Source organism: Pinus tabuliformis, chromosome 5_2 (genome assembly GCF_031772625.1).
Source record: "Pinus tabuliformis cultivar Carrire ecotype Pingquan chromosome 5_2, CPIR1, whole genome shotgun sequence".
NCBI lineage: Eukaryota > Viridiplantae > Streptophyta > Pinopsida > Pinales > Pinaceae > Pinus > Pinus tabuliformis.
This window is the reverse complement of record NC_142306.1, coordinates 268683593-268700059: the sequence shown is the minus strand read 5'-3', so window position 1 is coordinate 268700059 and position 16467 is coordinate 268683593.

The following is a 16467-nucleotide window of genomic DNA, read 5'->3' as shown; positions in this document are numbered from 1 at the left end:
CCACTTGTAACAAACTTACTATAACCATCTATGATATCTGACGGAGGGAATCTATTTAATCATCTAACACATTAAATAAACAACTCAAAAATAGTACACAACAACACATAGGGGAGTTCATTTCGTAGAGAAACCCCTTACAATGTAAAAATAATTGGTTGAATTTGTTTCTTTATTCATAAGAGAATAAATTATTTTAAATTACATTTATTATATAATATGTTATGTGACTAAAAAAAATAATAAACTATAGACACATATGCTTGTTTTGTGGGCCTTTGTAGAAGAAACTCGAGTGTCAGACTAACTATGAGGTTACACGTAACTATATGCACATATTTATTTTTTGGATCCTATTGAAATCAAGTAAGTGGTTGGCCCAAACTATGAGATCGGAGGTTGGCATTGTGGTTTGAAAGGTCTCTCTAGACACTCCCGACCACTGACACTCCTCGACGAATTCAGCTCTAGCTTCAATATTTCACTTTTTTCTTTAGCGAATGACATGACTTGTTCCGATCTTTTAAGCATTATATTTTATAAGTATAATTTATTCAAATTTTGTTTTTATTAATAAAAATAAATAAATAAATAAATTGTCTTAAATTAGTTTTATCAAATAATCTATAATATAAAAAAAACAAAATATGAAATTATAAAGAGGCCAATTGTACATATATGTTTCTTTTGTGGGCCCTACAAGAAGAAAGCTAATATTCGGACTGGCTATGAGATCAGAGGTTGGCATTTGATCTTGGATGGTGGTATGACATTTTGCCACAAATTGGCCTCGTTGTAAACACACCCAACTATGTGTACATATTTATTTTGTGGTCCCTAATAAAAACAAGTTGAAAGAACAGAAGTAGAAATTGTGTTTTGAATGGCCTCTCTGGACACTCCTGGTTGTTGACAGTCCCCGATCAGATTGGCTCTATCTACAATACTGCATGGAAGCATTCTATGTCAATATTGTTTTAAATTTTAAATTATTTATTTAGGTTACAATATATATATATATATATATATATATACACACACACACACACACACATGCACACACAAATAGTTTTATCAATTTATATTTAAATAATATGTTATGTGAAAAAAAAAAAAAAAGTTACGGACACGTATGTTTGTTTTGTGGGCCTTTGTAGAAGAAAGTCAGAGCTCGGGTTGACTATGAGGTTATAGATAATTATATGCACATATTTCTTTTATGGCTCATACTAAAAGCAATTTAGATGTCCGTCCCAACTATGAGATATGAGATCATCATTATGGTTTGAATGGTCTCTAAACACTACCAACTAGTGACACTTCTCCACCAATTCGACTCCATCTTAAATATTTATTATTTTCTGTAGAGAATGGGATAATGGGTTCACGTATTTTAAACATTTTATCTTATAAGTATAATTTATTCAAACTATGTTTTTATTGATAAAAGAAAAAATTAATTTGTTTAAATTAAGTTTATCAAATAATATAAAATGATAAATTATAAAGAAGTCAATTATAGATATATGTTTCTTTTATGGGACCTTCCATAAGAAAGTTAGTGGTTAGGTTGGCTATGAGATCAAAGTACGACATTGTGTTTTTGACGATGCTATGACATTCTGCGACCATTTGGCCTCCTTGTAAACACACCCAACTATATGTAAATATTTTTTTGTGGTCTGTATTCAAAGAAAGTGGAAAGATGGGTCCGAGTATACGGTCGAAAATCAGATTTGTCATTTGAATGGTCTCTCTAAACACTCCTAACTAATATAGAGTCCAATTTTTTTTGGACCCTATATTAGGTGGACGGACCTACCTATGGTTTTGTGCACGAGTTTCCCACATGGTTTTGGTCATGATGGTTTTCTGCCCATTGTATTTTACAGATCTCGTCAAGGAAACTATGGCTATGTTCTAATCCAGGGTTAACGAATTGAGGTTTATGGATGCTTCAACATGTATATATATGTATTGTAACATTGAAATGAATATAATGAAAAATCAATCTAGTATTCCTAGTTTTGGGATCTAGGGGAAAATATCTGTGTATATCTATTTTATGTTTTATGTTCTCGCTATTATTTATTTAATGTTCTTAGAATTCGTATGCAAGTAATTTATATACAAGTTTAAAACCTATATCATAAGTGATTGTGACTTCATTCATGTTGAATGTTGGACAAAGTATGATTTCTACAAGTTTGTTCGTCTTAATTGAATAGTTAGAAGGAGTCATAGCCAATGACTTGTTCATGATGTTATCATAAGAAAGATAACATATGAAGATAAAGATGCAAAAGGAGAGATAGTTAACATTTATAAAAAACCGCAAGCACTGATTAATTATCTTATAGATTTATGTTCAAGTGAAGTAGATTGTGTTTTGGATTTTTTTATTTTTTTATTTTTTATTTTTTTTTTTGTGTAAGTGAGTAGATTATATTATATAACAAGTATAATACAAAAAACTGCCGAAGCAGTGTGAGCAGGGATGTACAATATTCTTGGGCTGATCGCCTGCTCAGAGGAAGTGATACAAGTAAACCAAAACGTAGCACACCACGCAGGGTGGCGAGGGACAGAACAAAACATTACTAAACCTCAGGAACTACCGTAAGTAGACAGGAGAAGTAACAACAGAACAACAGACAAACACTAAAGCCGAGATAACAGAGTGAAAAGATAACAGAGAAGCAAGAACCCGAGTCGGTAAGAGAGCCAACATAATGACCTTAGAAGTGGTAATTCCCCATCTGGGCGATGGTGTCCAAGCCGATGTCCCTGACGTGGCTGTCGACCTTCGCCTGCATTTCTTCCAGGGAAGCAGGCTGAAACGCTGCAGAAGTGGCTGGCTGAGCAGCATGGTTCGCACTAGAAGTGGCTGGCTGAGCCGCAGGAGCAGTATTGATGGAGTTTTTGAGAAGCTGGATGAGCAGCATAAGCATACGGTTGTGGGTTTTGATCGCTTCATTCACCGAGGTGATTTTGCTGTCCAGGGAGCTATTGTAGTCTGTAATCTTGGCCATCTGTTCTGTAGTGAGATTAACCTGTGTAGTGAGATTAACCTCTGTGACGGATTCCAGCGCCTTTGCAATTAAGGTTTTCGTGCGCCAGCTCTCCGCCTGGGTTCGCACAAATTGTGTGGCCCTCTTCGCGGGAGTACCGGGGTCTGTTAACCAGTTGACCTCAGCAGCAATTTCCATGTCCGAACGACCACCCTCCTCAAGCTTCGCCTGAGCCTCTAATTCTGTAATTTTGCGCTTGATTCTGGTCGCGGTCCTGATTTCGTAGCCACCTCTGGCTGCCTGAAGTTCCCTATTAGCTGCCTTGCAGCGACTACCTCTCGCTTCCATGGTAAACCTCTTGTGACTTGCCCGAATTAAACCAGACTTGTAAGCGGACCCGCTCTCAACACGAACTCTAAGAACAATGAGGAGAACAGGGCAATTGCCCATGTTTTTATAATGAAAGCAATGATGTTTCCTCAGGAGATTGGAGTAAATGCCTCTGATAGTGGTGGTACCTTGCTGATGGGTAAGCTGAAGAATCGCACAAGCGAGCCTGTCACTGGAAGAATTGGAGCTCATGATGTAACTACCAGGCTGACGAGCCGGGCGCCAAGTGTATGGTGAAAGCCTTCTTAAGGGATGGTGGCGCGTGAAGGGAGATATGCCCCGTATGCTGGCATGCTTGATGTTGTTCCTTCGGGCCTTGTTCCGCCTCCTTCCACTCAGAATTGCCATTAATGGTAATGAAACCTCTCCATACGGATCCTCTCCATGCGTGCTGAAAGGACGGTGTCTGATGTATTGGATCTCGTCGCTTAATTCATTATGATCGCCTATCTGCAAGAGCCGCTGCCGCCAGGAGCTCCACCTCCCCCTATGTCCAATCAACCCATTGAGGGCTTTGGGTTGATAATCCTTGCCGATCTCCTCGTGATTCCGAGACTGTGGCCAGGTGCCGTCCTCGATTAAGGTTGGGTGACCTGGATTAGATCCTTCGCTGCCAGTTGTATGCATGCTTCCTTTATGATTGGGTCGTCAAACTCCCGCCAGCACCTGTCCATGGCAATGTTGGGGTTGTCTGCTCCACAGTTTGCCAGATGGTCAGCAAGACCATTCGCCTTTCTTCTGGTTGTTTGAAAGATTAGACCTTTCATCCCCATAACGAGCTCAGCTATGTTTTCCGTAGCTTTGGCAAGCCTCCAATGCTTGGTTTCTTTGCTTATGGTCGTACCTGTCTGTAGGCGTTTAGCCGCCAGTGTTTTGGATTTATTTTCAGGTTCAGGTAAGTTTTATTATATAAAATCGAATTTTAATATTTTCCTTTTTAGTTTTTATGTGTTTATACTAATTTACTTATTTATTTATTTTGTGTTTCAAGATTAGGTACAACACTAACATGTTTCTTACAAAAATGAAGAAACTGCATTGCAATTGAAAAAGACCCAATACAATGCAATTTTGTTCAACAAATAATTGATGCTCTTCATATTAAAAAAATTGTTTTTTTTTTGAAGTTTTTTTCATTAATATTTTCCCATAAAAATAGTTTATTTGACATGTAATTTTTGACAAAAAAAGGGAAAAAAAAGGAAATAATGTGCATTCAAATATTAATTAACATTACATAAACATATAGAAAATACATACTTCGAATATTCACCATTTTTTTTTTAATTATACAAAAAAATTAAGATTTTCTTGAAAAAAAATTCAAAAGAAAAATAAAAAACACAAATACATAAATACACTAAAAATAATACATTAAATACACTTAAAAATACAAATGTATAAGAAAATTTAATATCCATGGATTCTGTAACAGTGTTCTATACCGTTGAATGCAAATGCCCTCCATCTCTGCAGCATGGTACATATTTCTGGAACTTCTGCAGCATGGTACATATTTCTGGAACTTTGAAGACAGTGAAAAGTGGTGGGAATTTGGAAAAAAAAAAAAGAAATTTTGTAGTATATATGGTCGAATATATATTTTTTTTTACTATGAAAAGAGATTCAGCACCATACCAAATCTTGAAGTTTGAGAATTGTAGTTTAGATTTACAAAAATCCCTACTAAAATTGATCAAAATCTTATCAAAATTTCTATAATTTTCTAATTAAACTTAAACCATCTCTGGTTTCTAAAATAAAAATCAATCAAATTACTACTAATTTCAGGTGCTACTGTGAGCTATGGGACGTGAGGTTGTCGTGCACGGATTACAGGTAGACAAAGAAGTCACGTGGAAAACAGATTTTCCACATCATAAACGCTGTTGCAGTTTACCTCCGCACGTAGTTTTCATCGGGCTCTGTTCGATTTTTAATGGAAAGTGCGCAGCCCTTCCTCTGCTTATCTCATTTCACCACTTTTGTTTTTTGTAATCAGTGGCCAAGAATCCGTTCCTGCATGTATCTGATTTTTTTCACCGACTAATGTCTGGAAACCCGACAACTACAGCTGCTTTCCAGCACCATTCCACGCTTGGAATCTGTAATTCGATTATTATTCGAATTGCCGTACGTACCAACTATCATTCAAGTCAAATTAAAGTTTTCTTTTCCATTCGACGTGGATTTCAGGGTTGAGGACATCGTGGTGCAGAAGCATTTGGGCACTCTCTTGATTTAAAAATGGAATAGGATGTACCATCCCTGAAAGTTGATAAAGGATGATAAGACTTTACCTTGTTTTGATGTGTAGTTAATTTTACCTTCCCATGTTCGCATTTATACGATGTTATCACATACGTACCATCTCAGAAAGTAGATCAACGATGATAAGAATTTACTGTGTAGTTAATTTTTCCTTTCCCATGTTTCCATTTATACGATGTTATCAGATATTTTTAATATTTAATTATATATGTTTTTTCGCCGGATTTAATCGGTAAGAATTTTTCTCAAAATGTTACTTCTTCATAAATCAAATTTTTGGTTGACACCTTCAAACCACTTATGAGGAATCTTAGGCTTTAAGAGTTAGCTGTGTATCGGGAAATAAACTGGTGTCCGTGTAGGACTGAATAGCTTCTTATCTGCTTGCCGGTCTGTCCTATCTCTGTGGGTTGCCACGGAACTGCCTTTCTATCAATTTTTTTTTTTGTTGTTTGTTGTTTTTTTTAATAATCTAGAATTAAATGAAATAAATAATTTTACAGTTAAAATTTTAAATTTTAAATATTTTCATATTTTTGTTTTTAATTAATTAAAGAATAATTATTATTTTTTTATATAAAAAAGAAATTGTTTCCTAATTTATAAAAAAAAAAAAAATTAAAAACCATGAAGTACCTATTTTAAAGAAAATTTTGATTTACTTTCTTAGTAGTTGGTACTTTAAAATATGAAAATTAATGTAAAAAATACTTTGAAATGTTGCTTTAGATAAGAGGACATTAATTTTGACGAAAATCTTAATTTACTTTATAATATTTAGTACCATGAAACATAAAAATTAATGTCAAAAATATTTTGAAGTGTTACTTTATACAAGTAGACATATTGGATACATGAATAAAAAACTCTTTGCATGTTCTTCTTTAAAACAAAAATGAGAAATATTAATTGACAGTTTACACATTATCTAAAAGATTTTAGAAATCATTATGTTCATCATCCTTTTGGTGGAGGCCAGATAGAGAAAGAAGAAATGATTAGAATGATTGAGTATTTATATGAATTTTATGAGATAGACATTAAGAATTGGATTCTATTAAATAAAGAATTGGAGAAATCTATTTGCAAGATAAATCCTTAGATATTAAAAGCTATTTATAAGAAAATAAAATTTTATTAACGTAAAACCTAATGTTCACATTACACACAACAACATTTTTTTTTTTAAATATTTACATCTCCAAAACATTTAGTTCAAAGAAAAATGTCCATACTTTATATTAAAAACAAATAACCTAAAATAAAATAACATCATAATATATTATCTTAAATACACTTAATTCAAAAATAAATTACTAAAAATAAAATTATATAATATAGATTAATAACCTAACTAAAAATGAGTACGGAAAATTAATAGATATTTAAGATATAAGAAAACGAAACTTGTAAAATATATTTTTATACCTCAAAATTATATAACTCAAAAAAAATTATAAATTTATAAATATATAAATTTTATTAATACTATTTATATGCCTAGATAACTCTAAAAAAAATTATAAATTTAAAAATATATGAAATTTTATTAATACTATTTATATGCTTTTCCATAATTTTATTAATTATTTTATATTTATTTTAGTAATAAAGTAATTACTTACAATTTTTTTGTAAGCTAGAGTAGGGCCTTTCATTTTCTATTAACTCGGGTTGAAATATGTACATGCATTTGATGACCTCAACCCACCTTGAAGGGAAACCGGGTCTGTTGGCCATCTTAAGTTTTTATATGCCATCCAAAAACAAAAAACAATAAGTCTACTTGTCCATGCCAAATGTACTAAACAGCCAAAGAAACTAATCTTATTTCCTATCAACATAAAGATCTATGACCAAAAAGGGAGAGCTTTCTCTCAGTAATCTAGCAAAGAAAACCTTAAGCATAGCTAGAGGACTCAGTCTACCATGTTTCTAGGCATATTTTCTTCTTCCTTCGTCTCAAGAACTATCTTCTCAAATTTGGAATGCCTTAGGCCATCTCTTCCATCTCCATAGCCACCTGCTCCATTGCTTTAGCCAGCAATCTCTTCATCACCCAAAAAACATGGAGGGCCTGCTTATATAAAGACAAGCAACCTCTGGTGTTTCCTGGGTCCGGAAGTAAGTATTCCCAATCCTCCATTTCGGGGTCCAACTCCTCCTGCATGGCCGCTGTCTCTAATTCCTGAATTATCCTTCGAATGTCAACATTTGTTTCTTCACTGTATGTTCTTTCCGCCTCCTGCACCTTATTCTTCAACGTTTTCCTGCCACGACGCTTTCCAACCGGTGATGGGGAGCTCTGTTCCTGACTACCAGCTTGGCCACCTCTCTCTCTGCCCCTGCACCCCCTTCGCCGACCTGGATGACCGGCTTTATTTTCATCCATTGCCTTGCTTCCCTGACCTGCTGTGACAGAGGAAGTTCCATAGAATCCTTCACCTCCATGCCCCTTGGTTTTCTTCCCCAGGTACATTGCCTCTCCCAGTTGCTTGTCCTCTGGAAGCTTAATCTTCCCCATTCCACCTTTCCTCGTCTGAATGTGATAACCCTGTTCTGGAGTTTTCTCCTCCTCCCATTCCGTCTTCCTTTCCTCTCTCGAGTGCTTCTACTCATTAACCTCTCAGGGATTTTCCATACTCCTATCCTGCCCAGCCCAACACCCTTCCCTGCTTGAATCAATTCCTGCCTTTCTCATGCTTCCCTTTGCTATCTTTCGCTTGATTTTACAGTGAATGTGTGGTTGGTTCTTCTTCTTTCGCCTACCTTCGACAGACCTTAAACCTCCGCCCGTTTCCTTACTCCTATCAGTGCAATCACAAAGAACATTGGCTGGTTTCTCTCCTACACACCTCTTTTCATGCCTGATTTCCTGAGCCTGCTGCCCACCTCTCCCCTTCTACACCTCCTCCCTCTGCCACATGCATTCTCCATGTTCACCCTCTCCTCCCTTTCTTAACCCTGCGCCAACTAACCTACGTCCCATCGTTAGGGCACCACCTCTCTCCCTACCTCTTTCTTTCATTGCTCGGGCACCACTGCTCCTCGAAATTATACCCTAAGCTATTATGTTTATGCAAGTTGGCATGTACTACCACCTTCCTGCCTTCGTAATAATCTCCCACGCCACCACCTTTTTCACCTCGATCGGGGACCATCAGTATTCCTTTTCATAGAGCTATGGTTTCATCATTATCCTGAGTAATTATTGAGTTGAGAATCTCCAATCGAGGTTTATTCATAAGGGTTGGCCATATACTGTCTACCTTCCCATCCTTCTCATTAAATCCCTAATTTGCGAGGAAATCTGTTGCTTTGTTTTTGTCTCTCCTAACATGCTTAATAATTTTATAATCAATGTGTTTCAATATATCTGTCAGGTCCTGAATTAACAATGTAGTTCTCCAAATTTTTGCTACATGTTCCCAATCCTTCCCATTGTTCAGATTCCTTAGCATTTCTACTACTATCTGCAAGTCTCATTCGATTTCCAGGTTTGTATATCTGTTTCTTATTGCTATTCTAATGCCCTGGTAGACTACAATCAATTCTGCTTCATTATTGGTCAGTATGCCTTCACGGTCAGCATAAACCCATCTAATGCATCTTTCATTATCTCTAAAGATACCTCCAAATCCTGCTGGCCCTAGGTTCCCTTTTAAAAACCCCATCAAAATTTAATTTTATGAAGTTTTCACAGGGGTAATTGAACTTTACTGGACTCTGGTTTTGGAATCCCTGGTTTCTTTTCTTTTGGGATACACCATGTTATGATCCAGATTTAGGCTAGCTAAGATTCGACTTTCCTCTCAGGTCAATTTCCAATCTTCTTCTTCCTAGGTCTCCATTAGAACTATTTCCCTTATCATTTTTTGCATTCTCTTCCAAATCATCCCTAGAGGACTATCTTTATCCTGAAAGATTCTTTGATTTGTCTCCTTCCATATAAGTCATATATTGAATCCCATCACTAGACTTCAGGCTCTCCTTACTACCGAGCTTGAGAATTGGCCTTTTCCACATTGGAAGATGGTTTGTTTGATGTCAAGGGGGTCCCTATTTGACTTTCCAAAAAGGTTCTAGACTTCTTCCCATTGATGGTGGGCAAAGGGACATGAGTTTAGAAGGTGTTCTTGCGTTTCATTTTCTTCTTTGCATAGGCTGCATCTAGGAGGTCCTCGAAATCCCCGCTTCTGTATCTACTCCCACGTCAGGATTCTTCCTTTTCCTACTAACCACGTGAACAGAGTTACCTTCGGCCACCACTTGTTCCTCCATATTTGCTTCCAATCTAGAGCTTCCTCTTCTCGTTCCTGTCGGGTGGTTAGATAGTAGGCTTCTTTCACTGTGAAGGTTCCCTTTGTGGATCTTCCCCATCTAAGTATATCTGGTCCCGTTCTAATTTTGATTCTTCTTGATTCCATTTCTTTTACTAGTATCTCTTTCTGCTCATGATCTATGTTTCTGTCCCATTCTTCTGGTTTCCTCCAAATTCGCCAAGTCTCATCTTGCCCCTCTTCTTTCCAATATTCCTTGACGTACTTTAATCCCTCCGTTACAGCCTTCTGATATGTATTCTGTAGGGCTTGTATCCCTACCATTCTTTCCCTTTGCTGCCAGGCATCCTCCCAAAATTTGGCTATGCTTCCGTTCCTAATTTCCCAGAAGGTGTGTTTGCCTATGATATCTCTGTTCTGACTGGCCAGGTCCCATATTGTGGATCCCTTTGGGACTTCCTCCAGTCTGAGAATACCTTCTGTAGTTGTGGGCATATTATATTTTTGGGTCCATATCCTTTTCCATAAATCATTACCACCCCTCATCCACCTCCACCACAGCTTCGCCCCTAGAACTTTGTTCAAGATGCCCGGGTCCCTGAGACCTAGTCCCCCTTCTCCTTTTTGTTTTAACAGACCTTCCCATGATACAAGGGCCCATTTCCTTTGTTGTTTAGGCCCTCCCCAGATAAATTTTCTAAAAAATTCCTTCATTTTTATACATACTCCTTTGGGAACCACCATCGCTGAGAGAGGATAAATGGGAATTGCCTGAAGAATTGATTCAAGAGCACCAGTCTGCCCGCTATGTTCGGCGATTGGAAGGACCAGTTTGTGAGTCTATTCTTGAGTTTTTCCACCGTTTGCTACCAGTTTACTATCCTTAGAGGGTTTAAAGCTAATTGATTCCCCAGGTATTTTGTAGGTAATTCCCCAGATCGAAAGCCCAAAGTTCTGGTCAGGTGGGCTTTAATCGATTTAGGGGTGTTAAAGAGAAATGTACAGGATTTATCCTTGTTGATTTCCATGCCCAAAGCCTCCATAAAGAGATCCGGAATCCTCTTTACCCTCTTAACTTCTCTTAGTGAGACAATACAAATGAGCATGATGTCGTTGACGAATTGCTGATGAGTGATGGGTAAGTTGTTTCCCCATAGCCTCACTCCTTCGATTTTCCCCTCCCTCAGTCATTTCTTAAAGTATCTTCCTAACCCTTCCGCCACAATGATAAACAAGAAAGGGGATAAGGGATTGCCCTGTCTCAGTCATCTTATGGCATTGAAGGTCGAAGTTGGTGTCCCGTTCAAAAGGATAGAGAAGTTTTTCGTTGATATCATGCTGTAAATCTAGTCAACCCATTTGTTACTAAAGCCAAAAGCCATAACAATTGTCTTGAGGTAATTCCAATTTACACGATCATAAGCTTTTGAGAGGTCCATTTTTATCATCATTCCCCTTTCCTTTTTTTGTTTCAAAGAATGAATCACTTCCTGAGATACCACCAAACCATCTAGGATTTGTCTCCTTTCCACAAACCCAGATTGTTTTGGGGAGATTATATTATAGAGAATTGGTTTCAATCTCTTAGCCATTAAAGTAGCAATAATTTTATAAATTACATTACAAAGGGCTATTGGATGGAAACCTTGGGCATTTTCTGAGTTAGCAGATTTAGGAATAAGAGTTAAAAGAGTTGAGTTAAGACCCGGCCATACCTTCTGGTGCCTGCATGATTCCTCTACCACCTCCAGGATGTCTTGTCCAAGGAAGTGCCAACCTGCTTGGTAAAATTCTGTTGTAAACCCATCTGGTCTTGGGGCTTTGTTTTTTTTCATTCCTTTCACTATATCCTCCACTTCTTCCAGTGTTACTGCCCTCATCAGGGCCATGTTTTGGTCTCTTGTTATCATTTTTGGGATTTCATTGCAGACCCTTTCTATAGCTTCTTCTCTGTCATCTTGGGGTTCGGTCAGAATGTCTTTGTAATATCCAACTAGCACCTGTTCCATTTCCTCATGTTGTGTTATACGTTGCCCTTCTTCGTTTTTGATTGAGAAAATTCTATTCCTTTGTCTGTGTTGAATCATGGCTTGGTGGAAGAACTTTGTGTTCTTTTCTCCTTCACGAAGCCAATTTATACGAGACTTTTGTTTCCATAATATTTCTTCTTGTTTTCTCCGTTCCTCTAGTTGGCTAATTATTGTTCCCTCTTCTTAGATTCTTTCTTTGCTTCGGCCTTCTGATATAATTTTTTGTTGTAGCTCTGCCATTTTTTGCTCTAGTCACTGCTTTTCCACAAATATATTCCCAAACTCCTCTTTGTTCCATTTTTTTTATTTTTCATCTAAGTTCTTTGAGCTTTAACTAGAAGGTCTGCATCTTGCTTCATCCTCTTTGTTGGCTCTGAGTCCACCATTCCTCTACCTTTGGCATGAACTACTGATTTTTGAGCCAGAACGCTTCAAACCTGAAGGGGCATTTTTTGGGCTCGATTTGATGTGAATTTCCAATCTGATGGGCCAGTGATCTAAGACCATGGTGGGAAGGATCATTGTTTCTACAAATACATCTCTCTTTATGATCTGCTTCGATATTAAGAACCTATCCAATCTCGATGCTATTTGATTTTTGCCCCCTCTTCTATTGTTCCATGTATGGATCCCGTTTATTGTGGGAATATCTACCAATCTTTGCTCCGTTATCATTTCACCAAAAGCCTCCATGTCTTGATCTAGTCTTTTTGATCCTCCTCTCTTCTCTCCTATTGTTTTAATCATATTAAAGTCCCCCCCTGCAATCCAAGAGATCTCTAGGAAGATCCTTCAAATTGTTTTCATGTTTTGAAGCAAATTTTTGCGCTCACTTGATAAATGCGGGCCATAGATGCATGTAAGGAGTATCCATTCTAATGATCATATCATTATAAAATTTCCTGAGAGGATTCTAGGGAGGCTAACCTAGTTTTTAAAGTGCACCTCCTTAGGATTCCAAAGGACTGCCAGCCCTTCTGCTGTGCTTGCCGCATCCTAACCCATTATCTCATAATGAATATTGTGTCTCCTTATTATTTCTTCCAACTTCTGGGAGTTGATCTTGGTTTCTTGAATTATCATTATACTGGGTTTATCTTTCTTCAACCTATTGCTCAAATACCTCTGTTTTCTTTTACTATTAAGGCCTATGATATTCCAGCTTGTAATTATCATTTAAAAATTTTAGATGGTTGTTGAAATACCTATAAAAGAGGTATAACTCTTCCTGAGTTTACCAGCATCTCCCCTACCACTTGAATGGTTTCGCTCATTGGCCGTCTACCTCTTTTCCTACCTCCTTTGCCAGTACTGCCCATTCCAATGCTCTGAGCTCCTTGCGCTCCTATTTGTTCCGGTTGACTTGCCAAAGGGGCTCCTTTCTTTTCCTTATATTTTTGGAACATCTCTTTATATAACTTCTTTTTATCTTCAGGTATAAACCTCTCTTCCAGGTTCTTCCATTCCTCTAATAATCTTGTCATTATTCATTGCTCATCACTTCCATTGTCCTTTTGGGGGTCGACCTCCATCTGAGATTGCTCAATGGGCATGTCCATGTTCTCCTCTGTTCCTTCTTGTTCAGTGTTTCTCTGGTTTGAGTCTAGATCCATTATTTGTTTTAATAGTTCCATGGGTTCTTCTTCACTTTCTGTCTTTTCCATCTCCCCTTCTTCTTCCTGAAGGACTTTGAACTTATTTTGGCTTTCTACTGGCGCTGTTTTGACAGATTGTTGCATTCTGGCTGGCCCTTTTCCAGGTCTTCTTCTTATAGGTATTTCCTTAAAACCCTCTTCCGTTCCTTCAGTTGCCTCTGTCCCCCTCTTCTCTTCTTCTTTTTTCTTTGATGATTCCTCTGCAGCATTTAAGGGGCATTGTTTGAAGAGGTGGCCATATTCATGGCATCTTCTACAGCGGAAGGGGATGTGTTCATAATCCACTGGTTGCTGCCAAACTTCGTCATGGTATTCTAGCTCTATGTACTCTGGTAGTGGTTCTGTTATATTCATGTATACACATATCCTTGCATAGGATGTGTATCTGCTACTTTTGTATTACCTATTCCATCAAGGATCTCAAGGTCCTAAAACTCTATTGGTAGGCCGAACAGTCTTATCCAAACAGGTGTTGCTAGCATTTTTTTCTGGTTTGGATTGTAGCAATCCTCCCAATGCTGCATGAATAAACTAGCGTTATTCATGAAGTATGGTCCTCCCTCGAATATTCTTTCCTAGTCTTCTAGATTTGAGAATATGACTGTAAAAATACCTTTTTCCCCTAGTTTCAAATCTATATGCCCCTTTGGTTTCCATCTTTGCTGTATCCATTTCGATAGGTCCTTTTCAGATGGCCAAAACCCTACGAACTTACATATTAAAGCATGGTCTCTCATATAGCTTCCATATTCTTCAATTTTGTTATTCAGGATTACTAACCTGGGTTTTTTCAGAGCTCTAGGAAGACATCTGCCACCGAGTCCTGCTTGCCATCGGGTTCCCATTACTGGTGGTTCTTTGCTGTTACCCCTTGGGCAACCTTGCCTTCCATTTCCGCTTGATTCCCCCACTGTGACACTTTTGTAGGACGGGATCTCTCCCCTCCCTAGTTCCCCTGCCATGGCGCCTTCAGCTCCTTCCTATTTTTGGGACCTACCTTCCACTCCTCTTAACCGTCGTTGATCTGGCTACTCACAGGAGGATCGCCCCCTTCCTTGGTCTCCGGTGTCACTCCCAGAATAATTATTTTCATTTTGTCCTTTTAATAGTGTATTTAATTCATCGATCATTTTCAAACTTCTAAACATTATTTTGAAAAAAGTTAGTATACACATCTATTCTTTATCCCACTTTTCATATAATATTACAAGACTAACTTAACGTTTTTTCAAATAACCTACAAACCCACTCTCTTCATAATATTATATGAAAACTAATTTCCAATTTAATTTCCTACCCGATCGCTATTGATAATTCCGAAATTTCATATTTAAAAGGGAAAACTTTATTATAATAATTTGTTTTTGGATAAATAAATGATAAAATAGAAACAAATACTATAATTTGAAGTTTTTTTTTCTTCGCTACACTAAAACCTACCCCGCTGTGACTAAGCGATTTTTCATGTCTCTCAGCAGCTACACTAAAACTTACCCCGCCGTCACTGTTCGATTTTGATGACATAGAAATGGCTTGCGTGAAAACTGAAGAGGGCGCTTGATGGAATTGACGTAATGATCAATGAAAAATTTGAGGTTAAGGTTGGTGGAGTGGTTCCCAGTGAAGAAACAAAGGCCACCATTCCTTCTTTACACGTCGCTTAGACATGCCACGACCTCATGTGGGCCATGATGGAACCATAAGCGGTACCTCATGAATTCCTTTGTCTAAATTCCTCTATAAATACCTCTGGATCCCTTGGCTTGTTGCACCATTCACAGAGCAACATTGCCTCGATTCCTCCTCTGTCTCGTTACCCACACTATTTGGGTTCTGTTAGACTTTTCACAGAGAAAAAATGAGGAGCTACCTGCTTTTAGTAGTTGGCATTCTAGGTTCTTGGTCCTCTTCTCCACTCTTTCTAAGTTTTAACCAAATTTCCATATGCTGGATTTTAGGTTTCTGGTTTAATTTAAGCCGAATTGATGGGTGAAAATGGGAACACTCCTTCATGTTTTATGTAACATGAAACACAACAGCCTTGTTACTGCATGGAGCACCAATGTAAGATTTGTCACTTTTATTACGAGTATCTGCCTTATAATTTCGGCAAACAAGTGTATGTTGAATAATAGTTTGATGTTGTAAATGTTTTGATGCACGGTCACATTTAGGAGAGTAGTAAGAAACAGATCGACAGAGCGTTTCTCAAGCTTCCCATATGTGATAGCCCTGCTAAATTCTCTACTCTACACATGGTATGGTTCACCTCTGATCAGTCATGGTCTGCATAACATCTTGGTGTTGACCATCAATGGGGTCAGAATTGTGCTAGAGTTTATATTCGTTTGCATCTTTCTGAAATACGTTATACCCACAGCCAAGGTAGGTTTCAATACTCCTAGTTTGTTATTATCTGTCCCTTAATAATAATATGCACCAGATGTTTAGACTTTCTGCTATGGACTTTAAAAAGTGGCTAGTATATATCATATTAAACTAGTCTCTATATGTCTTTGTTGCATTAACAAAACATTTATCTGTGACTGTACTTTTACAACGTATAAGGACATGTTATCTATTTTTTTTGACAAATTTCCCTATGTTGATATTTTTGGATAGATCTCCACTATCTACATACATGAATACATGGTAGACATGTATCTACAGTATGTGTTTATTGTTTCATAATAAAAATACTCGTTTCCCATGAGCTGGATGTTAGATTAGTAATTAGTTTTCTTTTGTGTTTTGTTGGATGAATGAATTCAAGCATGTCTATATTAAGATGGAAATGACAACAATGGATAATTGATTCTTTGTTGGTGTG